Source organism: Elephas maximus, chromosome 5, assembly GCF_024166365.1.
Source record: "Elephas maximus indicus isolate mEleMax1 chromosome 5, mEleMax1 primary haplotype, whole genome shotgun sequence".
NCBI lineage: Eukaryota > Metazoa > Chordata > Mammalia > Proboscidea > Elephantidae > Elephas > Elephas maximus.
Window position 1 is genome coordinate 105,560,767 of NC_064823.1, and position 25,157 is coordinate 105,585,923.

Here is a 25,157-nt window from a genome sequence, read left to right on the forward strand (position 1 = left end):
ATATACCCTGGAGATCTAATAGCAGTGACATGAATAGACACGTACACACCTATGTTCAGTGCAGCATTATTCATGATATCAAAAAGATGGAAACAATCTACTTGCACATCAACAGATGAATGGATAAACAAAATATGAGATATATACACACACAATGGAATACTACACAGCTCTAAAGAATAATGATGAGTCTGCAAAACATAACATGAATGAATCTGGAGGACATTATGTGAGTGTCAATCACAAAAGGACAAATATTGTATGATCCCACTTTTATAAAAACACAAAAAGATGTATACATACAGAAATCAGTGTTCTTTGGTGGTTACCAGGGATGGGAGGGAGAGGGAGGAGGAATCACTTTCTAGATAGTAGACACGTTATTTTTGGTGATGGGAAAGGCAATACCAAATGAGGGTGAAGTCTGTGCAACTTGACCAAGATGAATGATAACACTAAGGAAACAAGAATAAGGGACCTTTTTAGTAAATGCTATAACATATGCAATTTTGCAACAATAGCAATAACAACCAAAAGTACAGGTTTGGTTATATAGGTTGATATGTATGCATATATGTGTATAGGAAGGCAGATGAGAGCATATGTGGGTGCATGTATAGGCATATCTGTAGGCATAAATATATGCATGTTTTTGTGTGCTGCATATATATTTATTTATTTTGGGGGTATATATATTTATATGTATAATTAAGCACACAGGAGGCACAGTTACGGATACTTCCTAGACATAGCCAGACACCTCACAGGGCTGGTTTACTGGGTTTGAAGGCTTAGGACCATAGTCTCTTGGGACAACTTGGTCACTTGGCACGACATAGTTTATAAAGTTGGTGAGTAGTGTCTGGGGTCTTCAAAGCTTGCAAGTGGCCATCTAAGATACAACTATTCATCTCTACTCATCTGGAACAAAAGAGAAAGAAGGAAACCAAAGACTCAAAGAAGAAAGTATAGGACTAATAGTCCACATTAAAATTCATCCTCATCTATCCCAAGACCAGAAGAACTAGACGGTGCCTGACTACTACCCTTCTGACTAGGGACACAATAGATGGTTCCTCATAGAATGGGAGAAAAATGTAGAACGAAACTCAAATACTTAAAAGAAAAAAAAAAAAAAAGCCTGACTTACTGGATCACAGAGATAGAGAAATACCCGAGACTGACATCCTGAGATACCCTTTAAAACCTGGACCTGAAACCACTCCCAGAGGTCACCTTTCAGCTAAATAACAGATTGGATCATAAAATGAACAATATCAGTAGTGAGTATTGAGCTCTTAAAAACAAATTATCCATGTGACACCAAACGGTCACCATATATCCTAAAGCAAAGGTGAGAAGGTAAGGGGTATCAGGGAAGCTAGAGTAATGGAAATGGAACAACCAGAATGGAAGTAAAGAGAATGTTGACATATTGTGAAAATGTAACAAATATCACTGAACAATATGTATAGAAATTAGTAAATATGAACCAAGTTTGTTGTATTATCTTTCACCAAAAACACAATAAAATGTTTTTAAAAAATTATTTTCTGTCTTCATGTTCATGTCTCTATGAGGGAGTAGAGATGCTAATCAGTTTATAGTTTGTGCCTAAATTGATATCTCACCCATTGGTTTGTTTATTTATGGTCTGTTTATTTAACAGATGGTTGCTGTCAATTTAGGGAGTTTTTAAATTTCCGAATAACTGTAAATTATTGTAGCACAAAACTAACTGCTGGGCATATGAAACTAATTTTTGAGAAGCTAAAAGTCTGCTATGAGGAACAATTTAAAATTTTTACCTTAGTAACAAATGAATTGTTGGAAAAAAATCTACTATGGATCTGCTGAATGTTAACCAATTCAAACTGATTAACCAGACTATATACATATTTTTCTTGACTTATTAGAATAAGAGATTTATAGGTCACATTCTTTCCTTTAAAATTAATTTATTGTTTTCCCCTGATCACCATGTCCATTGTAGAAAAATAATTCATAACTCTAATAAAAAAAAAAAAAAACTAAACCTGTTTCCATCAAGTTGATTCTGACACATAGCGACCCTATAGGGCAGAGTAGAACTGCCCCATAGGGTTTCCAAGACTGTCACCTCTTTCTCCAGCAGAGCAGCTGATGGGTTCAAACCACTGACCTTTCAATTAACACCCGAGTGCTTAACCACTGTGCCACCAGGGCTCTTCCATAACCCTACCACCTATGTATAAAACCACTGATAATCTCAGTTTATATACTTCTGTTTTTTTTCTTTCTGCGTGTGTGTGTGCATGTGTGTGCAGATACTACTGGCATCATGTTATACATGCTGGTCTGAAATCTGTTATATATTTATATACATACATATATATGATTTTTATTTTCTGCTTTCTTTTTAGCAGAATGCAATAAAAGAGAACTCATTGTGTCTGCAGTCTAGAAATTGAATTATGTACTTTAATACCCACTTGGTTAACATTTTTATTATTCTAGGTAAAAGGTGAAACACTAAGCAGGTTAGGTACCACCTGGGGAAATAATATGATCAACTCTTTTCATCAGTAAGCTAAGAAACATACTTTAGATTGCTTCCATCATAAATATATCCAGTAGGTACTAGTATTTTAAGAAAGATAAAAAATTCAGTTCTTGACACACAGCATCAGAAATCTCAGTACATAACTTCTCCCTTTCGTCTTTGTATGTGTGTGTGTATCTAAAGACTATTGACATCATTATTACACATACTGATACAAAATCTGTTAACTTTTTAAAAAAATAATACATCAGGCCCCCGACACCCTTTCAGCTCAGTAATGAGGTCATTCTTGAGGTTCACCCTTCAGCCAAAGATTGACTAGGCCAAGAGAACAAAACTAGACTAAAGGGGTGCATCAGCCCTGGGGCAGGGATTGGAAGGCAGGAGGGAACAGGAAAGCTGGTAATAGGGAACCCAGGGCTGAGAAGGGAGAGTGTTGACATGTCGTGGGGTTGTTAACCAATGTTATACAACAATGTGTGTACTAACTGTTTGATGAGAAACTAGTTGGTTCTGTAAACCTTTATCTAAAGTATAATTTTAAAAAATGAAGCCCCCAAAATAATATTAATAATAATACACAATATTACATATTACTTGTCATTTTACCCATCTGGGGAGGATTTTCAAGTCCTACAAACAATAGGAGATAGGAGCAGCCTCACAGTCCTGTAGAATGAAATGCTTATTACAAAAGTTATTTAACAAGAAGAGAGTCTCTGAGTTTATGTGTTTAAAACAAATTTTGTGCATCCTGTGGCCTTGCTCCTCAAAGCGTGGTCCCTGACAAGCAGCACTGACACCACCTGGAAGCTTGTTAGAAATGCAGAATCCTGGGCCTTACTCCAGACCTTCTGAATCAGAAACTGCCTTTTAACAAGATGTCTTGGTGCTTCATGTGCACATGAGAATTTGGAAGGCACTGCACTGGGAGATAAACCACATACTGAAGGAAGTCTTTCAAACTGAGGTATAATTTCTTTGACAGGTTAAGAAATAATTTGCATGCTAGTGGAGTTTAGGAGACTTTCAACTTGATGCTCCCTACCATGTTTGGCAGGATGTTTCCTTCCCCTTTACCATATTGATTGTCCAGATGGTGAGGTGTAGTGGCTTGTATAGAGGTATTAGCCTAGATATGAATCCTACCTTTATCATTTGTATAACCTCTCTGTACCTCAGTTTTCACACCTGTATAATGGGAGTAATAATCATATCTCACATAATTGTGAGTATTAAATGAATTACTATTTATAAAGCTCTTAGAACAGTGATTAGCACACAGTAAGTGCTCAAAAATGTTCATTAGCATCACTACCAAGGTCTGTGTTTTGTCAGCCATTATCTTAAAATCACAAGTCCTGCTCTAAGGCTGCTGCTGGTAGGATGGTCCGGAGAGCCTGGGAGGGAAGAATTTGTCCACATCTCCTTTAGGGACAGATCGAGGGCTGGCATAGGGCTGCCATTTAATAGTTTGGTGCCCAAGTGTAAGAAGCCTGGATTATTTTTCTTTCATTTGCTTAATTTTATTTATTTTGTTGTTGAGAATATACACAGCAGTACATACACCAATTCAACAGTTTCTACATGTACAATTCAGTGACATTAATTATATTCTTTGAGTCGTGCAACCATTCTCACCCTCCCTTTCTGAGTTGTCCCTCCCGCATTAACATAAACTCACTGCCCCCTAAGGTTCCTATCTAATCTTTCCAGTTGCTGTTGTCAGTTTGATCCCATATAGATAGTTCTTAAAAGAGCAAAATATTCAAGGCAGACATTTTTTACTAGTTAAGCTGAATTATTACTTGGTTTGAAGAAGACTTTAGGGATATTTTTGGTTTAGTGAGCATGGAATATTAATTACTGACACCTCTTTCTCTAATTTCCACTCATCAAAAGTCACTGGTTTTTTTTTTTTTTTTTAAGCCAATTTGTTGAAAGGTTATTATCTCTATATCTTAGTTATCTACTGCTGCTATAACAGAAATACCACAAGTAAGTGGGTGGCTTCAACAAAGAGTCTACTTTCCCACTGTTTAGGAGTCTAGAAGTCTGAATTCAGGGTACTGGCTCTAGGGGAAGACCTTCTCTCTCTATTGGCTCTGGGGGAAGGCCCTTGTCTCCTTTCGGCTTCTGTTTCTTGGTTCCTCGGAGATCTCATGGGGCATGGCATCTATCTTCCCCAACGGTGCTTCCTTGCTTAAACTGCTCTTTTTATATCTCAAAAGAGATTAATTTAAGACACAGTCTATACTCAAACGGCCTCATTAACCTAACACAGAAAAACCATTCCCAAACAGGGGTTGTATAATAGTAATAATAATATTTCCAACGCATATTTTAGGGGAACACAGTTCAATCCATAACGTTCTACTTGTAAGAAAGTAGGTCTCTTAAATATAGTAAAAATCTACTGTTTATGTATCTCCTTATTACACAAATTCTTATAGTTGATGGAATAAATTCTGGCATCTATCCCCCCAAGCCATCCCAACATACAGAAATGACTATAAGTAGAGTTAAAATGATAGACTGACAAACACAGTTAAAAAAAAAAAAAAAAAGAAAGATGATAGACTGAGTGAGGTGGAAATGGTGGGAACTGGGTTCCATCCTTCAACAACCATCTACAAGGGAAAAATGTGCCAGGCCACAAAACACTGTCTTATCAGCTGGAGCTTTGTTCTCTCACTCAAACTTGGAGCCTTGGATCACAAACAGGAATCCTATTGCCTAGGTTACTGTTTTTGAAACTTTTGTGTACAAACGTAACACCTAAGAATTTTGTTAAGATATAGATTCTGATGCATTAAGTCTGGGTTGAGCCCTGAGACTCTGCATTTTTAACAAGCTCCCAGGTGAGGTCCATGCTGCTGGCTCACGGATTGGACTTTGAGTGAGTCCTAGTCTGTAACCAGTCTAAGTAGGCCAAGAGAATTTTTCTGTACCAGGCTGCCTGAGCCCTCACCTGAATCTCTGACTTCTACGTTACTGTTTCTCAACCCTGGATGCATATTACTATCAACTGGAACCCTGGGCCTCACCTCCAGATAGTCTGATTTAACTGGTTTGAGGTACATATGTGGAAGAAAGCTGTCATTATGTCCCCCCAAAATGTGTGTATTAACTTGGTTAGGCCATGTGTGGTTGTCCTCCATTTTGTGATTTTCTTCTGTTATAAATCATAATCTCTACCTGTGGTTAAAAGGATTAGGGTGGGATGCAATACTCTTGCTCAGGTCACCTCCCTGATCCAATGTAAAGGGTATTTCCCTGGGGTGTGGCCTGCATCACCTTTTATCTCAAAAGAGTAAAAGGAAAGGAAAGCCGGCAGAGGATGGGGACCTCATACCATCAAGACCCAGGGTCCCTGGGCCTGAGAAGCTCCTCAACCAGGGGAAGATTGAGGACAAGGACCTTCCTCCAGAGCCTACAAAGAGAGAAAGCCTTCCCCTGGAGCTGACGCCCTGAATTTGGACTTGTAACCTACTAGACTGTGAGAGAATAAATTTCTCTTTGTTAAAGCCATCCACTTGTGGTATTTTTGTTATAGAAGCACTAGATGACTAAAACAAAAGCCAAAAAGAAGGGACAAAAAGATTAATGCAATTGATGTCACTGAACTGTACATGTAAAAAATGTTGAATTGAGAAGTATGTTATATATGTTCCTTACAATCATAAAAAAGAGAGAGAGGTGATTCCGGGAAAGCTCAGAAATGGCACAAATGGTTAAGCACTCAACTACTAACCAGAAGATTGGCAATTCTAACCCAGCCAAAGGTGCTTTGGAAGAAAGGCCTGGCAATCTGAATCTAAAAGGTCACAGTTTTGAAAATCCTATGGAACAATCCTACTCTGCACACACAGGGTTACCATGAGTCAGAATTGGCTCAGTGGCAACTGTTTTGTTTTTTGTGTTAACAATGTAATTCTTCCTCAGCACTGTGACTCAATAAAATAACCTTGCCCTTGACCCTGATCCAGATGTGGAGTGGTGGGTCATCAAGAGTGGGAAGTCTTGAACTGTGAATAATAACTGCATGGAGTCAACATGGATATCAAACCATTTTTACAGCACAGTCCAGAGGACTGTTCAAAATGTAACACTAAAATCTGCTTTTGGGAAAAAATTAAGTTCAGGAATTTAGGAATGCCGATTTGCTCTGACTAGCAAGAGAGACAACCAGCTAGGTACTCACATTGGAGAAAACTGTACAAACTCGTGATTCTTTCCTTTGAGGTATCTTATATTCTAGTTAGGGAAATAAGACCAATAAAACAGTGTGTAGTAAAGGGTTAGCTCAGCAGCCCAAGTTGTTCGAAACCTGTACCTTTCAAAGAAAGGTCTGTCTTCAGGACTGACCCTTGACTGGCTGCTAAGAGATAGTCTCTGAGTCCTAGAAGTATCCTGTCTAGTAAGAGTTTTTTTGTGCCTGACGCCGTGGGCCACACTCTATCAGTTTGACCAGACAGTTTATGTTAACAGTGTGATTTATGGTGAAAGTCTGCTTTTGTATGCCTGAGGCCCTGGGCCACACGGTATCAGTTAGACCTCTCTGGAGGGCTGGAATTTAAGTAGCTGGGGTCAGCCATGCAGGTGCTGCATGCCTAGGTGACTGACCCCCAGTAATAATCCTGGACATTGAATCACCAATTCTCTGGTTGGCACCTGTTGTTACACATCACTGCTGGGAGAATTAAGTGGGTCCCCATGTAATTCCACTAGGAAGGGGACACTTGCAATCTTGTGTCTGGTTGCTCCTAGGCTTTGGCCATGTGCCTTTTCCCATTGCTGATTTTAATCTGTATCCCTTTGATATAATAAACGATACCTTTGACTATAACATGTTTTCTAAGTCCTCTGAGTTCTTCTAGAGAATCATCAAGCCTGAAGGTGGCCTTGGGGACCCCCAACAAAACACGTAATGGGTAACTGAGCCTGAGTTTCCCCTGAAAGCAGAGCCTAAGATGAAGATTTGTATGAGGAAGCTTTTTTGGGAGGTTATCTCAGGAAATAGAAGAGAAAGAAAGGGGTGGGGGAAGGGCATGTTATTAAGTTGATTGTCATTGTGGGTGCCTACAACTTGGTGCTCCCAGGAGTTATAAAATACCTCTCAGAAGTGTCTTCCTAAAAGGAAGGTGAGGGCATTTCTCCATCCCCTCCCCTCAGCAAAACATTCTCCAGAAGGGTATCAACGCCCTTAAACTTTGAATGTTTAGGTTGTATGTGCCTGGGTGTGTCCCACGCAGAGACATCAAAGAAACCCCAGAGCAGAAAGCAAGGAGTATTTGGCAAAGCCTAGCTAAAATGTTGTCGGGTTACTCCTGTGCAAAGCTGGTTGCCACCGTAATTGCTGGAGTAAAAGACAGACTGAGAGGATGTGAGGCAGAACGTAAGAGATGGCTACTACGATCTACCCCTTACGCCACAAAATCTACTTGTACCCTACATTAAATTCAATCTAGAGCCTTCAAGTTGGTGGCTGGCCACAATATCTACAAAACGCTCAATTCAGGAATGTTAATGAAACAAGTTGGAGTGCCTGGTTGGTGCAAATGCTTAATGCATTTGGCTACTAATCAAAAAGTTGGAGGCTCAAGTTCACCCAGAGGTACCTTGGAAGAACAACCTGGTGATCTACTTCTGAAAAATCAGCCATTGAAAACCCTATGGAGCACAGTTCCACACTGACACATGGGGTTTTCATGAGCTGGCATCAAATCAATGGCAACTGGTTTGGTTTTTTTGGTTTAATGAAAAAAGCTAGCATGCCATTGCTGCAATATATATAGGTCCCAAGGCTATAACCCAAAAATAAACAAACCCATTGCCATTGAGTCGATTCTGACTCATAGTGACCCAAGGCTATAGCTGATATTTATTATCTACTTCTTCTACTATCCAATTAGGCCAGTAGAATTTAGGCTAGAGTAAGAGGAAGTTGCTACTATAGGAAGTGAGCATCCCAGAGTCTGTGATAAGAACTATATGAAATGTCTTAGATTTTCATTAAAATTCAAACCGATTCACTGTCTGGTTCTGTGGGATCCCAGGCATGGGAATGGTTGCTGGCTGTATAATTAATCATTTATTTTGTAAATTGTTATTACTAAAGGGAATACACTGTATCTCTTATGTGTTTTGAGGCAGAAAAAGAAGGTTGAAACCTACTGATCTAGAAAGCACCTAATATTTGAAAGCTTTATATAAATTTTAAATTTTCTGGAGAGTAAAGAAAATATCTTAACTATGTATAAATGACCATCAGTAATTTATGAGAAAAAACACTTTTTATGTCTACTTGAAAATTATATCCTTTTTTTTAGTAACTGCTGCAATTCCATTTCATAACACTGGTCACTAAGGCCGTTAGTTTGTTACAGTGGTCTAGTTACATTAAGACAACTGAAGTAAAAATTTAATGCCATCCCCTTTAAAATAAATCCACTAGAGAGGTTTAGATTTAAGAAAAGATCAAGAAAAAGAAAGCCACACGCACATACATATGAAACATTATTACTCTATCTCTGATTTGAATCCATATCCTATTTAAGAAGTTAAAAGTCAGTTTGATGTCAGGCCTATATTTAGCCAAGGGACTTCATGAAGCCAAGAGTTTAACCCTCTTTTTTTTCCTTCTCCCTAAATGGATAACTAGGACAAACCTATCCAAGGAAGTTAGGAAGTATTCACATTGTGCTGACAAGTGCAGTAAGATCTATATGGCAGTGTTTTGTAAAAAACATAAAGATGAGTTCAAACTGTAGAATAAAGTTTTACTATTATTGTTCTATTACTATTATCCAGGTCTATAATCCCTTATATAAAACCATGGGGCCAGATATGTTTCAGAGTTCAGAAATTTTTTAGATTTTGGAAAGAGTAATTTCATACACTTGCTATGTATCACATTTGGCCAGAGGAAGAACTCTGTAATGAACACATTAATATTTATGCAGCAAAATGTAGGAACACTAACACTAAAAAAAAAAAAAAAAACCCATTGCCATCGAGTCCGACTCATAGTGACGCTATGGGACAGAGTAGAACTGGCCCATAGAGTTCCCAAGGGACGCCTGGTGGATTCGAACTGCTGACCTATTGGTTAGCAGCCGCAGCACTTAACTACTAACTTAACTGCCACGCCACCAGGGTTTCCAACACTTACACTACGTGGGTAAATCAGGGCTGTGAATAGTCTTTGCATTGCAAGCCAAGTTTTGCCACCTAATAAATTCAGGTCAGGTCAGATTTTGCTGCCAAATGAGTTATAAAACCTAGTTTGGAGCTTTTGGGATTTCAAAATTGCAGTTATGGAACTCTGTTATCATTATCATTATACAACTCAAGCTTGGATTATAAAGGGCAAATATTACCTGTGCCAAAATTGTTTGCTTAGTGCCAGTGCTTGGCAGCCCCACTCATTCTAGAAAGTGAATAGGCTTTCTTGTTAGACAGACTTGGGTTTGAATATAGATTCTGCCATTTTATTAGCTGTATTTCTTTGAGAAAGTCACTTGCCTTACCTGAAATTTTTTTCTCATCTGAAAAGTATGTATTATTGGTGGACCCTTGTCATTCCCACAGGGTACACATCTTGAGATCCTGTTAATCACAAACTTGTAAATATCACTAAAAAAAAAACAAAAAACCATTGCCAACAAGTCATTTGTGACTCATGGTGACCCCATGTGTTACAGAGTAGGGTTTTCTTGGCTGTATTCTTTACAGAAGCAGATTGCCAGGCCTTTTCTTCTGCAGTACCCCTGGATGGGTTCAAACTGCCAACCTTTAGGGTAACAGTTGAGCACAAACTTTTGGTGCCACCTAAGTCATTTGCTGTTGTTGTTAGGTGCCATCAAGTCAGTTCTGACTTATAGTGACCCTATGTACAACAGAATGAAATATTGCCCAGCCCTGTGTCATTGTCACAATTGTTGCTATCTATGAGCCGAGCCCATTGTTGCAGCCACTGTGTCATCTCATTTCATTGAGGGTCTTCCTCTTTTTCGCTGACCCTCTACTTTACCAAGAATGATGTCCTTCTCCAGGGACTGATCCCTTCTGATAACATGTCCAAGGTACAAGAGAAGATGTCTCGCCATCCTCACTTCTAAGGAACACTCTGGTCATACTTCTTCCAAGACAGATTTGTTCGTTCTTCTGGCAGTCCAGGGTATAGTCAATATTCTTTGCCAACTCCATAATTCAAAGGCATCAATTCTTCTTCAGTCTTCCTTATTCATTGTCCAGCTTTCACATGCATACAAGGTGATTGAAAATACCATGGTTTGGGTCAAGTGCACTCAAAGTGACATATTTGCTTTTAGATAATGTAATTTCCTCACAAATTTTAGTAAATTTCTACTGAGCCCATTCCCTTATCCACTATGCTAGTCTGTTGCCACTCAAAAGTAGTGTGGGCCAGTCTGGATCATGAAGCTTATAAAAAAAATGACTGTCCAAAAAGCAGTTGGAATGAAAATGACTGTTGGTTTGTTTTTTTGCCTCACATATAGCATTTCTTGGCCACTTATGCAGAGATACAACCTTTGTCTGTGCAGCTAATTCTTACCTTAGATGTGACACTTACATGAGAAACATCCAAATATGAAAATACTAAATGAGGCTTAGCCTAGACTATTGAGATCATGAAATAAAGTGCTTTTTAAGGCCTATACTTGAAAAACATTGTAAGGAAAGTTATTCAAAAAGTAGTTATTTATGTCTAGTAACTCAATGATTTGAACTTGAAGTTTTTCCAAGAGATTGAGGAAAAATAGTAAATAATTTTTAGATAGTGACTGCCAAACAAAGAGAACTTTAAATACTTATATCTGCAGAAAATCCATTCATAAAATGAATTTTTATCAACTTTAGAATTCCACTTTCAAGTTACTCATACTCCAGTACAATGGCGTATGGAAATAGATACTCCACTGATGTTGCTATTTTTAATATAAGACACGGGAGGCATATAATTTTCAGGTACTTTTGTGATGTTTAAGAACTTGCGGACTTTTAGAGCCATTTACACTTACCATAATCACTTACAATCTGACTGAGTTTAAATGCAATACACGAAGCTAGAGTTGTACAGGGTAAAGTTAAATATAAGTTCAGGGTGCCTGCAGTGTGTCTTTTTTTTTAGGGGGGGTGTATAAGATTTAAAAGTGAGTCAAATTATTTTCAAGATTTCACAATTAACAACCAAAAATGAAACATTTCAATTCTATTCTCGGACTTAGAGAATTAAAATGGCTATCATGAAATCACTTTTTCACAAAGCAGTAGAAGATCACAGAATGAAATCATCAATCAAACCTTGGGAAGAAAGGACACATTATCCACTTGATATCCTTGAAAGTTTTAAATGAGTACTATGGGTGCTTGGAAATACAAGTCTGACTATCAAAGTTACTGACAAGCAAAGGGAATCTTCTCTGAACCAAGAGAATGTTAATAGTACTTAGGGATGATGTTTAGAATGCTCATCCCTCCAGTGCTTTAGAATGAACAGTTTTCTTTGGACTGTCCTCTAACATAACAAGAATGGGCAGTTATCCTGTGTGACTGGGTTCAGATGGTATCCTTTGTGGAGTGTCCTTACCATGGTTTAGAAACAAAACAAAAAATTTCAGCGATGGTTATAGAAAAGAAAGTTAATATTTGCCTTATGTGGTAACACTAATAAATATATAAACTAATTTCTAAGACAAATAAGAAAAAATAATACATTGGAAGTCTATTTCCCAAATTAATGTTTGTTTTTTTTTTTTCTTATTTATTCATCTATCATCTGGGGCAAGCCATTTAGTTTCCTTAAGATACTGAAAATTAAATGCTAATGATTTAGTATGTATTTAGTATGTGTTAGAACTACAATGTTAGTCAGAAAGCTCGAAATGGTAATATTTCCTCACTATTAAGAGATTTCCTCTCTGAAAAAAATCAAATCATAGGACAATTAAAAAAATTACCAAACCTATAGCTGTAGAGTCTATTCTGACTCATGGTGACCATGTGTTAAAGAACAGAACTGCTCCGTAGGGTTTTTTCAGCTAATGGGTCTTGCTTGAAAGCAAAGAATACCAGAGAGATATCTACCTGTGTTTTATTGACTGTGTAAAGGTATTCATCTGTGTGGATCATAAAAAATATGAATAACATTGTAAAGAATGGGAATTCCGGAACACTTAATTCTGCTAATGCAGAACCTGTACATAGTTAAAGAGGCAGAGATTCAAACAGAACCAGGGGATACTCTGTGGTTTAAAATCAAGAAAGATGTGTGTCAGGGTTGTATCTTTTCACCATATTTCTTCAAGCTGTATGTTGAGCAAATAATCCAAGAAGCTACTATACGAACAAGAATATAGCTTTAGGACTGGAAGAAGACTCATTAACAATCTGCGATATGCAGATGATACAACCTTGTTTGCTGAAAATGAAGAGGATTTGAAGCAATTACCGATGAAGATCGAAGACCACAGCTTTCAGTATGGATTACACCTCAACAAAAAGAAAACGAAAATCCTCACAACTGGATCAATAAGTAACATCATGATGAACGGAGAAAAGATTGAAGTTGTCAAGAATTTCATTTTACTTGGATCCACAATCAACACCCATGGAAACAGCAGTCAAGAAATCAAATGACATACTGCAGTAGACAAATCTGCTCCAAAAGACCTCTTTGTTGAAAAGCAAAGATGTCACTTTGAGGACTAAGGTGGGCCTGACCCAAGCCATGGTTTTTTCAATCACCGCATATGTATGCAAAAGCTGGACAATGAATAAGGAAGACTGAAGAAAAATTGATGCCTTTGATTATGGTGTTGGCAAAGAACATTGACTATACCATAGGTTGCCAGAAGAACAAACAAATCTATCTTGGACGAAGGACAGCCAGAATGATCCTTAGAAGCAAGAATGGTGAGAATTCATCTCCCGTACTTTGGACATGTTATCGGGAGGGATCAGTCCCTAGAGAAGAACATCATGCTTGCTAAAGTAGAGGGTCAGTGAAAAAGAGGAAGACCCTCAACAAGATGGATTGACAATGGCTGCAATGATGGTCTGAAACATAGCAATGATTGTGAAGATGGTGCAGGACCACGCAGCATTTCGTTCTGCTGTACATAGGCTCACTGTGAATCAGAACCAACTCGACAGCACCTAACAACAACAACAGTCTTTACAGAAGCAGTCCACCAGGGCTTTCTTCCACAGACCCACTGAGTGTGTTCACACTGCCAACCTTTAGTTTAGCAACTGATCACAAACTGCTTGCACAACCTAGGGACCTTAGTAGGTCAATAAGGCTATTATATTACTGACTGTATCAATGATAATCCATTTTACAAGAAGGGTAGTTTTGAAGGAAAAATCATATATAAAGCATTGATATTTTATTACCTCTTGTTGCTTTGAGGTAGTTACTTGCTAAGGAGTACCTAAAGAACAAGGAACCCTGGTGGTGAAATAGTTAAGTGCTCAGCTGCTAACTGAAAGGTTAGTGGCTAGAATCTACCCAGACCTTCCAGGGAGACCTGTTGATCTGCTTCTGTAAAGATTACAGCCCAGAAAACCCTATGGGGCAGTTCTACTCTGTCATATGGAGTCACTGTGGGTTGGAATCGACTTGACGGCACCCAACACCACCTAAAGAACAGATTATGGATGTTTCAGAATGAAATATCATGGCTGGTTCAACAGCTTAAATACTTGGCTTGTTTAAAAAAAATTTTTTTTTAAGTATACATGTATTTTCTTCAACTTAAAAAAAATTTTTTAAACATTTTATTGTGAAATATTCCAAACACACACAGAATTAGAAAGAGTGTGGATCAATGAACTCACAGGTATCCATCACCTAGCTATAAACCCATCAAGTCATGGCCTCTTGTTTCATCTCAATCAACGTCAATCCTTGCCTCTCCCCACAATGGATTATTATGAAGCAAATGAATTCAGCCTTATTTCTAAAAGATAAGGATGCTTTTTAAAACATATAACTACAATGCCATTATCACATCTTTAAAAAAAATAATATCAGGAAAGCTGGAAATAAAAAAAGACTGACCATACGAAAAGTTGGTGAGCATGTGGAACAACTGGAACTGTCATGCATAGCTGATAGAGTGTAAAATAGCACAATTACTTTGCAGTTTCTTATAAAGTTAAACATACATCTACACTAAGACCTAGCAATTCCACTCCTAATGATTTGCCCCCAAAGACATAAAACACATACTCACAAAAATCCTTGTACAAGAACATATGAAACCAACCAAGCCAAACCCACTGCCGTCGAGTCCATTCCGACTCATAGAGACTCTACAGGACAGAGTAGAACTGCCCCATAGAGTTTTCAAGGAGCGCCTGGCAGATTCGAACTGCCAACCTCTTGGTTAGCAGCTGTAGCACTTAACCACTACGCCACCAGGGTTTCCACAAGAACATATACAGCAGTCTTATTCATATCAACCTCAAACTGAAAAACACTCAAATGCCCATGAATAGGAAAATAGGTTTTTTAAAAAGTTGAATATTCATATAATGGAATGCTACCGAGCAATAAAAATGAATGAACTACTAATATACACAACAACATGAATGCATCTCAAAACATTTTGATTTATACCTATTAAAATAGCTATAATCAAAAAAGCAATAACAAATGATGGCAAAGACATGGAGAAACTGAAACCCTCATACATTGCTAGTGAGAATGTAAAATGATATAGTCACTTTGGAAAATAATTTGGCAGTTTCTTAAAAAATTAAACAGAAATAAACCATATGATGCAGCAATTCCTCTTTTAGTTATGTACCCAAGATAAATGAGAACTTACATCCAGTCAAAGATTCACACATGAATGTTCACAACAGCATTACTCACAACAGCCAAAAACAGAACCAACTCAAATGCTTCTCAACTGATGAATAAACAAAATGTGGTATATTCATACGATGGAATATTATTCAGCCATTAAAAGAGAATGACTACTGCTACATGCTACAACATGGATGAACCTCAAACAATGTTATGCTAAGCAACAAAAGGCAGACCATATATTGTATGATCCTATATGAAATGTCCAGAAAAGGTAAATGCATGGAGGCAGAAAATAGATCAGTGGTTGCCTGGGTTGACAGTGGAAATGAGGATTATCTGAAAACGAGGATGAAGGACTTTATTGGATTAATGAAAATATTCTAAAATTTCATTATGATGGTGGTTGCACAGTTTGGTAAACTTACTGAAAGTTATTAAATTGTACACTTTAAATGGGTAAATTTAATTATATGAAAATTATACCTTAATAAAATTAAAAAAACAACATTATTTTGAGTGAAAGAAACCAAACACGAAAGAGTACATTAGTATATGACTCCATTAAAATGAAGTCCAAGAATGGGTAAAACTAAGCTATGATAATGGAAGTCAGAAAGTGGCAGCTCCTGAGGTGGGACTGAGGGGTAATTGACCAAAAAAGATCAGGAGGGAACTTTCTGGGGTGATGGAAATGCTCTGTATCTACATCTATGTCTGAGTTTTCTAGTGTTGCTATAGCAGAAATTCCATAAGTGGGGGGCTTTAATAAACAGAAATTTACTTCCTTACAGTTTTAGAAACTAGAAGTCCGAATTGAGTGTGTGTCTCTAGGGAAAGTCTCTCTCTCTCTCTGTTTGCTCTGGGGGAAGGTCCTTGCTTCTTTGCAGTTTTCATTTCTCGGTTCCTTGGCAATCATGTGGTGTGTATCTTTCCATCTATTTGTGCTTGCTTGCTTAATCTACTCTTTCATATCTCAAAAAAAATTGACTTAAAACATATGCTACACTAATACTATGGAAACCATGGTGGCATAGTGGTTAAGAGCTATGACTGCTAACCAAAAGGTCAGCAGTTTGAATCTACCGGGCACTTCTTGGAAACCATATGGGGCAGTTCTACTCTGTCCTATAGGGTCACAATGAGTCGGAATTACTCCAGGGCAACGGGTTACACTAATACTGCCATATTAACATAACAAAAAAAAACCCATTCCTAAATGGGATTATAACCACAAGTATAGGGGTTAGGATTTACAACACATTCTTTTGGGGTACACAATTCAATTCATAACAACATCTATATTTTGTTTTGAGCGGTGGTTACCCAGGGGGATATAATTGTCAAAACTCATCATACAGAACACATGTCGTTGTTGAGTGCCATTGAGTGGATTCCGACTCATAGTGACCCCACATGACAGAGTAGAACTGCCTCATAGGATTTCCTAGGATTTAATCTTTACAGAAGCACACTGCCAGGTCTTCTCTCCCTCAGACCAGCTGGTGGGTTCAAACCACTGACCTTGCAGTTAGCAGCCAAGTGCTTAACCACTGCACCACCAGGGCTTCTTACTGAAAACTTAAGATCTATGCATTTTATTGTATGAAAATTATACCTTGATTTAAAATGTAACAATAATCCCTTGGTATCATCCAATATCCAGTTCTGAATCTTCATGTTGTTTATTTATTTATAATTGATTTGTTTGAATTGGTATCTGCGATGGATTGAATTGTGTCCCCCAAAAATGTATGTCAACTTAGGGAGGCTATGATTCCCAGTATTGTGTGATTGTCCACCATTTTGTCATCTGATGTGATTTTCCTATGTGTTGTAAATTCTGCCTCTATGATGTTAATGAGGCAGGATTACAGGCAGTTATGTTAATGAGGCAGGACTCAATCTACAAGATTAGGTTGTGCCTTGAGTCAATCTTTTTTGAGATATAAAAGAGAGAAGCAAGCAGAGAGACATGGGGACCTCATACCACTATGAAAGTCGTGTGAGGAGAAGAACACATGCTTTGGACCGGGGGTCTCTGTGCTGAGAAACTCCTGGACCAGGGGAAGATTGATGATAACGACCTTCCTCCAGAGCTGACAGAGAAAGAAAGCCTTCCCCTGGAACTGACACCCTGAATTTGGACTTCTAGACTATTAAGACTGTGAGAGAATAAACTTTTGTTTGTTGAAGCCATTCACTTGTAGTATTTCTGTTATAGCAGCACTAGATAACTAAGACAGTATTGAAACAAATTCCATACACTACTCTTGATTGATATTCTTCTCAAGTTTTTTCTTTTTTTCTCTCAAGAAAAATAAAGTTTATTTTTAAGTAGTATGTATTTTGCACACGCATTACTTTTTCTCTATGTTTTCAGGATTTTACTGAGAAATAATGAACATAAAATAAATGCAAAATCTTAAGTCACCAGCTCAATGATCTTTTAAATATATACATGTATTTTTAATTAAAAAAAGCAATTAAACCCCATTGTAAAACATTTGAAAATGAAGGAAAAGAAAATAAATGCATAACCACAATCACCATTTTAATGTATTTCTCTTTTTTTAATAACTGCCGCTTCTTCAGTGAAATAATGTATATATAGTATTATTACTGTTATTCCACATAGAGACATATATTGCTGAAGAAATGGTCAGATTTGCAAGAAGCCCAGTAATGAAGTCATATAGAGTTTTGAATCCCCTAAGCATATTATTTGATGCTGTTCTATCATGTCTGTATTTAAGCAATAGTTAGAAAAAGGGTGTACGTGTGTGCAGTAAACGTACGTTCACCCGTCTTCTAATGGATTGATTTCTTTCTCTATGGTATACGTGTTGTTGTGTGTCCTTGAGTGGATTCCAACTCATATGGACCCTATAGGACGGAGTAGAACTGCCTCACAGGGTTTCCAAGGCTGTAATCTTTATAGAAGCAAATCGCCTGGTGTTTTCTCCCACTGAGTTGCTAGTGGGTTCGAAGCACCCTCCTTTTGGTTAGTAGCCGAGCACTTTAACCATTGTACAACCAGGGTTATTTAAGGTATACTTAGAAATCCAAACCAAACCCAATGCTGTCATGTCAATTCCAACTCATAGTGATCTTATATGACATAGTAGAACTGCCCCATAGGTTTTCCAAGGCTATAAATCTTTACAAAAGCAGGCTGCCACATCTTTCTCCAGGGAGTGGCTGGTGGGTTTGAACCACTAACCTTTTGGTTAGTAGCCGAATGCATTTACCACTGTACCACCAGGGCTCCTTGGTATACACAGGCCCACTAGAATTTTCCTAAGAATTGTAAAGGTCTTATAGGGCCACTATGAGTTGGAATCGACTCGATGGCAGTGAGTTTGGTTTTTTTAGTTTTGTGTTGGATTCACGGGAAAAGATGCTGTATTATCCCATGCATGGTACACTTCCAGTATAGTTTTTCACTTGGAAGGAGAGTTGCACAGGTCTTTCTTTTGACATTTTCAAGTTCTATACTGAGTTTTTTTTTTTTTAATGAAGTTATGTCTCAGCATATGTTTTGATCTAAACTTATTGTAAACTGATTTATTCCATACATAAGCTTTTTGAAGACAGTTTCCATGTAACGCTTGAGGCGTTGATTTTTCTACAGTCCCATTAACTCCCATGTAAATATCAGGTTTTGTGGAGGAAGAAGAAACTATGTTAAACGATGGGAACCTTGGAGCTTGGGTATAATTTTTACAAGCAGCATTTTTTTTTTTTTTTTTCTGGTCTGGAAAAGGTCACAGCATTTCTAAAATTGTGTGTTCTTTGTGGGGGGAGGGGCACTGTTCCTTCTCCTGAGATGTAATGAGATGCAATTGATCTGTCAGCCAAAACTGCTTTCAGAGGCTGCAAATACAGTAAAATCAAATCAAAGCAAACAAGATTATGCTTAAAGCGACTTTTGAATACAAAGCAGTCATCCCACTTTCTAAACAGCTTTGAAAATAATAGGAGAAGGATGAAAACACAATCAAGGGCAACTTAATGTTCTTAAAATTTTATAAGAGCCTTTCCAACAAATGGTACTGGAACAGTTAGACATCCATAGGCAAAAAAAAAGAATCTTGACCTAACCCTTACACTTACACAAAAAATAACTTAAAATGTATCACAGACTTACTGGGGTCTTAAAGGCTTGTGAGTGGCTATCTAAGATACTCCACTGGTCTCACCCGGTCTGGAGCAAGGGAGAATGAAGAAAACCACAGACACAAGGGAAAGATTAGTCCAAATGCCTAAACAACTACAAGTACTACAGTCTCCATCAGACTTAGTCCAGCACAACTAGATGGCGTCCGACTACCACTACCAACTGCTCTGACAGGGATCACAACAGAAGGCCCTGGACAGGTCTGACAGAGGCTGGAGAAGCTCCGAGAGTGTGGTCCCCGGACACCTTTTTAGCTCAGTACTAAAGTCACTCCTGAGGTTCACCCTTCAGCCAAAGATTAGATAGGCCCATAAAACAAAACTAGACTGAATGAACACACCAGCCCAGGGACAAGAACGAGAAGGCAGGAGGGGACAGGAAAGCTGGTAATAGAGAACCCAAGGAAGAGAAGGGGAAAATGCTGACATGTTGAGGGGTTGGCAAACAATGTCACAAAACAATATGTGTACTAATTGTTTAATGAGAAGCTAGTTTATTCTGTAAACCTTTATCTAAAGTACAATTAAAGAAAAAAGAAAAAATGTATCACAGTCTTAAATGTAAAACATAAAATTATAAAACTTTTAAAATAGGAGAAAACCTATAACCTATAGAACTTGGGGCTAGATGAAGACTTTTCAAATCTGACACCAAAACCATGATCCATAACAGGAAAAAATTGATAAATTGGACCTCACCAAAATGAAAAACTTGAGAAAATATTTGGAAATCATATATCCAATGTAAGGTCTTGTATCTAGAATATATAAAGAACCATCAAAACAGTTTAAAAAAAAAAAAGCAATCCAATTAGAATATGAGCAAAAGATATTTCACCAAAGAGGACATATAGATGGCAGATAAGCATGTAAAAAAATACTCAACATCATTAGCCAGTTAAAAACTTGTTGCCATCGGGTCAATTCCGACTCACAGAGACTGTAAAGGACAGAGTAGAACTGCCCCCTAGGGTTTCCAAGGAGCACTTGGTGGATTCAAACTGCCGATTTTTTGGTTAGCAGCCATAGCTCTTAACCACTATGCCACCAGGATTTCTCACTAGCCAGTAGGGAAATATAAAACTACAAGGAGATATCACTGTACAACCATCAGAATGGCTAAAATAAAAAATAGTGATAACACCAAATGCTGGTGAGGATGTGAAGAAACTGGATTACTCACGGCTGGTGCAAGTGTGTGATGATAACAGCGCTCTGGAAAATAGTTTGTCAGTCTCTTATAAAACTAAACAAGCACTTACCATACCAAAAGACCAAACCCATTGCCATCAGGTTGATTCCGACTCACAGCAACACCATAGGACAGGACAGAACTGGCCCAATAGGGTTTCCAAGGAGCGGCTGGTGGATTCGAACTGCTGACCTTTAGGTTAGCAGTCGTAGCTCTTAACTACTGCACTATCAGGACTCATAAACCAAGCTTAAATTCCTTATGGGAGAAGAAGAAAACCTTAATTACGTTGTGCCGAATTTTTCTCCGCATAACTTTACACCTCCTACTGGTAGATTTTTTATAGTGGAAAGAGAAGCAAAACACAAACACAACCAGTGGGCTCAAATATGTCTTTCTTTACTTAGTTCTTGCTTCCTAGGCTATCTTAGGGGATAGGACTGTGTACAATGTTGCTTACTCCTACACAAAATAGCCATGTTTGTGAAGGTTGAACATTTGATGAAAATGATACTTCATTGTGCTTCTCATGACCTGATTTGTAAGATTTAGAAATTATCCCCTGAAGTCTTCTTTGAACCATAAAATAGCATAGTAAAATATGTCTGCTTTGAGCATTGCGCTCTTTTAAGGGATTATCTATGTGAGATCAAATTGGCAAAAGCAAATCAAAAGATTGGATGGGAAGGTTGGGGGCTGCCAGTTTAAAATAATGGTGTTAGAATAACTTGGAAAAGAATAGTGAGAATGTTAGCACAACTAGAAGAATGTACCCGATGTCACTGAATTTCACATGTAGAAATTGTTGAAATGGTGAATATCTTTGGCTGTGCATACTTGCACCAAAATTAAGTAAAAAACAAAACAAATATCTTTGAGAGTTTTCCTTTGCTTTGGTATTTTCAGACTTTGTGCTAGAGGTTGGGAACACATCAGAAAATAAAACAGGCAAGGTTTCTCTCACAGAGCTTACAGTCTGTTGGGAGAGCCATACAAGCAATTAGCAAGCAAACAAATAAATGTATAGTTACAAATTGTGAGAAGTTCCATGAAGAATACAAGCAGAGTGTCATGACAGAAAATACTAGGAGCGTCCTACTCGGATACCTACTCGGTTAGGGTAATGAATAGCCTTAACTTCATTTTTCAGTTTTCTCTGAGAATGAGAAGTAAAGTATATTGTAATCTTATCTATTTTTACTCTTTCTCTTTGAGCAGTTTAAAAAACTTTTAAATTAGTATCAAAATTTAGTAAGAATCAAAGTGGCTTACATCTGAAATCACACTAGTAACTGATGACATTAGTATAATTAATTTTTAAGAAAAATGGATATGATTACAGTTAAAGGAAGAGAATAAACTATACAACATGGGCTCATTTCATTCTTCTCAGAAGTTTCTTAAAATTTCTTAAAGTAATATCAACTAGTATTTAATTTAGAGCAATATGACATCCGTGCACATACAACTTTCAGCATTTCATATGTCTATGGTTCACTTAAAAATCAGAGCTAAAATTATTTGAGACACTAGAAACAAAACGAATAGTGATGACTCCTTTTATGCTACTAACTGAAATGTCGCTTATTTTTATATTTAGAAATTTATTTCAGTGCTCTTTAAAAAAAAGTTATTGCTGTTCTAGTTCTCTTTTGATTGTTTCAGCTCTTTTTTTTTTTTTTTAAGATCAGATTACACCAACTTTTTTCTCTTCAGTTGTTTCAAGTTCCTTTGGTCAAATGCAACAAAATTTTTTACTTGAACGTGTCTACCTAAGGGATTTCTGTATTTTTCATAAATACCGGATGCTTTTTAGAAAATATGATAGTGTTTGGATTCAATTTTAAAATCAAATAAAAACCAGTCTAACTCGAATAAATGGTTATATAATTTACTGTGTAGAAATAATAAAAATTACTTTATCTGGCCTTGTATCTTTATAGCGATCATTTAATTTTAGGCTTTGTTTTTATAAAACCTCCTAAGTCTGGAAGCATCTATTTTTCTGCCAGCTTTGCTTTGATGCAATTCATAAATATGTCAAGAAAATCTAATAAATCTTTCATTAGTATGCATTAATATTTTAATTGCAACTTAAGGAACAAAGAAAAGATTCTGCCTTCAACAGACTGGAACTTTTTTTAACACCAGATTTCACATTCGCAGTAACATTACTGCTTTTCTGGAGTGGCTTTACTCTCAGAGCCTCTATCATGTGAACACCTGGCTTTGTGAGCATCAGTGTAACTGCAAAAGGTATTGACTTTGCTTTAAAAAAAAAAAACTCTTTTATTACTTTTCTTGAAAGGAATTTATCTTTGGAGCCTCTCTGAGATAAACTCGTGCTGCTTTCAGGCTGTACCTCAACCTCCCCTGGACCATGCTTAGAGAATTCACCAGTGGTATCCTCACACATCGAACAAATCAGTCTTAGAAGAAATAAAACCAGAATGCTCTTTAGAAGTGAGGATGGCAGGAATCCATCTTGCTTACTTTGGAAACACCATCAAGGAAAGCCAATCCCTAGAAAAGGACATCATGGTTAGTCAAGTAGAGGGTCAGCGAAAAAGAGGAAAGACCTCAATGAGATAGATTGAGGTAATAGCCACAACGATGGGCTCAAACACATCAAAGATCATGAAGATGGTGCAGGACCAGGCAACATTTTGTCCTATGGTACATAAGGTCACCATGAGTTGGAGCCAACTAGACAGCAACTAATAACACCAACAACATCCCCACCCAAAATGCCTCCTGACCTCAGGAGCCTGAAGAAATGAAATCTAGCTTCTTTTGCAAAAACAATTAGCAAGAACGGTTCTGGAGCTTTTATTTATTTATTTATTTTTACAAATCTTTTATTCTCCATCAGTCCACATCTCAGTCACTTTGTGCGTTGGATGAACTGAAAAACAATCTCGAGGGAAATTATTTTTAATAATGTTGCTTATTATTCCTGTAAACTGTTTAAATTAATTTTATCAAGTAGTTAGAGAAAACAAAAAACGCTTTCCTCTTCTGCTAAGGATATTGTATTTCTTACAATTATGTCCATTGCTGTGTCATTATCAGGACAGAGTTAAGTATCCCTGACAGGAAATCTTTTTAAACAATAGGCGTATTTGGTCTGTGGGCCTGCACTTCTTTATTCATTGTATTTTTGACGTCTGTTAGAAAAGACCTTTTTCCCAAAGTAATTTCTTAGTACAATGTAGTTTGTGCAAAAGTCTTTCAGTCAAGAAATTTTCTGGGAAACAAAGGTTGATATCTAAGTAGTTTTAAGAGATAGATAGAAAAAGGAATATTCAGGACTATGGGAGTTATAATAAAGTTCATGAAATATTAGGGTTCAAAGAGAAGAAAAACTAAGTTATGAAATAGGAATATCATCCAGATGGCAAAGGGGCTTGTGGAGAGAACTGAAAGACATCCTTTTTGTTAAATGATAGATACATCCTCTGGACCATATAGGACTCCAATCATTTGGTCAGTTTCCTGTAATTACCACGAATGGTCATGTCCTGTTAAGCCTGAGCTCTGTTAACTCCAAGGTTTGCGTCTATCCTGAACTCTCTTTAGAGATCAAAGGCTGATTTGGGTCTTTGGAGTAGCTTGCTTTCAACTTCCATAACCTTAGTAGATCTTTTACTCTTATCGCTAAACATCCTTAAGCAAAAACTTTTTTCTACATCCTAAATTTAAAATTAGAGTGGATTAATAAAGTTTGTCAGTGAATGAATGCCCATCCTATAAAGCATTTAGACATGATCCACAATGTATCACAAATAGTATCCACTTTCCACTTTTTAGATAATGATGATGTTCATAGCTACCAGTCATATAAAGGTGACTGTAAAGACCAACATTCTCCACCTGGGTTTTATGAGGTATTTTCTGCCCTGAAAAAATTAAAGTTAGTGACTCCAGCATGGTTATTGATGCAGACATACCTTAGCATATGCCTTCATGAACTGAGGGAGCAGGATTTCATAGTCACAAAGAACATCCAGTTGCTGTTATTGTTTGTTGTTGTGTGCTACTGAGTCCACTTCGACTCATAGCAATCCTATAGGGCAGAGAAGAGCTACCCCATAGGGTTTCCTAGGTCCTTGTGGCACAGTGGTTAAGTGTTCAGATGCTAACCAAAAGGTCAGCAGTTCAAATCTACCATCTGCTCCTTAGAAACCCTATGGAGAAGTTCTACCCTGTTCTATAGGGTCGCTATAGTCAGAATCAACTCAACAGCAATGGGTTTGATTTTTTGGTTTTTTAAATCTTTATGAGAGCAGATGGCTAGGTCTTTTCTCCCATGGAGGGGCTGATGAGTTCAAAACGCTGACCTTTCAGTTAGAAGCCAAGTGCTTTAACCACTGCACCACCAGGGCTCCTTACATCCAGTT